Source organism: Sprattus sprattus (genome assembly GCF_963457725.1).
Source record: "Sprattus sprattus genome assembly, chromosome: 7".
Classification (NCBI taxonomy): domain Eukaryota; kingdom Metazoa; phylum Chordata; class Actinopteri; order Clupeiformes; family Clupeidae; genus Sprattus; species Sprattus sprattus.
Genome location: NC_137926.1, coordinates 35,508,209 through 35,510,358, shown reverse-complemented (window position 1 = coordinate 35,510,358; position 2,150 = coordinate 35,508,209).

Genomic DNA, 2,150 nt, shown 5'->3' with positions numbered 1-2,150 from the left:
TGAACAAGAAGTGCTCTTCGTCGCGGGTCGCTAGCATCCTCCAGTCCGAGAGCTGCGAGGTATGTTTCAAACGACTCCAGCCAACGAATCCACGGTACCGGAGGCTCGCCTGGTAGTGTAAGGAAAGGTGTAGGTGGTGGGAGTGAAAACTCCATCCTCGTCGCCAATGTTATGTGTGCAAACACTACGCGAAACACGGGAGCCTCATAAGTTCAACTGTTTACTGAAACTTATTCCGACGGACACACTGACCGGAAACACATCATCCGTTACATTAAAATGCAGGCATGCTATCAAAATACGGGCATGCCGTAAACTACCTACAATGATTTGCTCCTATCATCATCGCACTGATGATGATAGGAGCAAATCGTTGTAGGTGGACCAAATTGTGGTCCTGTTGTGGACCAAATTCGAATGAACTTAAAGGTGCAGTCAAAAAGCGTGAGACTGCGCAAGCTTGTCTCTGAACCCTGGACCATCTGCACTGGAGCCCCACAAGGCTGTGTGCTCTCCCCTCTACTCTTCTCCTTCTACACCAACAACTGCATCTCTAGCCACCTCTCTGTCAAACTCCTGAAATTAGCTTATGACACAACCCTCATTGGACTAATCTCCAATTGGGACGAGGCTGCCTACAGAAAGGTAGTTGACAGCATGGCTATCTGGTGCAGCCAGAACAACCTGGAGCTAAATGCCCTGAAAACTGTAGAGATGGTAGCAGACTTCAGGAGGAGCCCAGCCCCAACCGTCCCCCTGATCATGTTTTACTCCCCAGTTAACACTGTGGAGTCTTTAAGATTTCTGGGGACAATAATTGCACAGGACCTAAGGTGGACAGAGAACACCTCCACAATCAAGCAGGCCCAGCAGAGGATTTTCTTCCAGGAGCAGCTGAAGAAATTCAACATGCTGCAGAAAGTGATGGTCAAGTCATCCTTACCTTATCAATCACACTTTTTTTCCGCTGCCTCCACTGCCAAGGACAAAGGCAGACTGCATCAGATCATTCGGTCTGCCGAGAAGGTCATCTGCTGCGACCTGCCGTCTCTCCTAGGCCTGGTCCACTCCAGGACCAGCAAGAGAACAGGCAAGATCATTGCTGATCCTTCACATCCCGGTCATCACCTTTTCCAGAGACTCCCATCCGGCAAAAGGTACCGGGCTATTAAGACCAATTCATGCACATATACAGATACACACAAATACCCTTCAATGTAAATCTGCATCTTAGCCCTGCGCGTGCCCAATTATTTATTTGTACATTTTCGGTTAATACTTTGTTCTACTTATATACTACTATAAACTGTATATTGTTGTTTTATGTCTTATGCACCAACCACACCAAATCAATTCCTGTATTTCATATTCTATCAAAATAATTCTGATTCTGATTCTAATCACCTTCAAGGTGCAGTCATGATTGTAATCCAATACATGTTTGTGAAATTCAACGCAGTGTGCGCTCAAAGCCATTCTTCTTCTGGGGGCGCAGGGACAGGTGGACATGATGCTGTGGCTTTGATAGCTTAAGCTCTTTATTTAGCAATGATGATGCGGGTGTGCAAGGATGATGTCACAAAAGTAACACATTAAATGTAGAATACAACCTGACAAATGAGCACATAGTTACTTTATCTGAGTTAGTACATCATTCATGTGTTACAAATGATCATGATTAATGCTAGAGTTCTAGTTAAAAAGCACAGTGTTGGCCTCATGCACTATAGCCATAAGCTTCCAACAATGTAACAAGCTAATAAAGGGAAGTCTATGATTCTAATCGCATGCATTTTTTGTCGAATTTAGATAATTGATCCTAACACTTCTCTAGCTGTCCATTCAGGGTTGGCTCGGACTGAACCATAAACAATCCTTGCCAATCAACACGGTGCTGCAAGAGTATGGAATGGAGGGCTGTAAGTTTGATTGGCTGTTGAGCTCAAAGTTGAGTTAAAATACATACCTAAAACAATGATATACAAGATTCTACTATCACTTTCTGCACTATGCAGGTGGATTATTTAAATCAAATAAAAACATTACATTGTTTTGGGTCTATTCTCAGTAAAATATGATGATGGATGTTATATCATCAATAATTATACTATCAATATGATATATTACTGACAATTTTTGATTAATCTTCC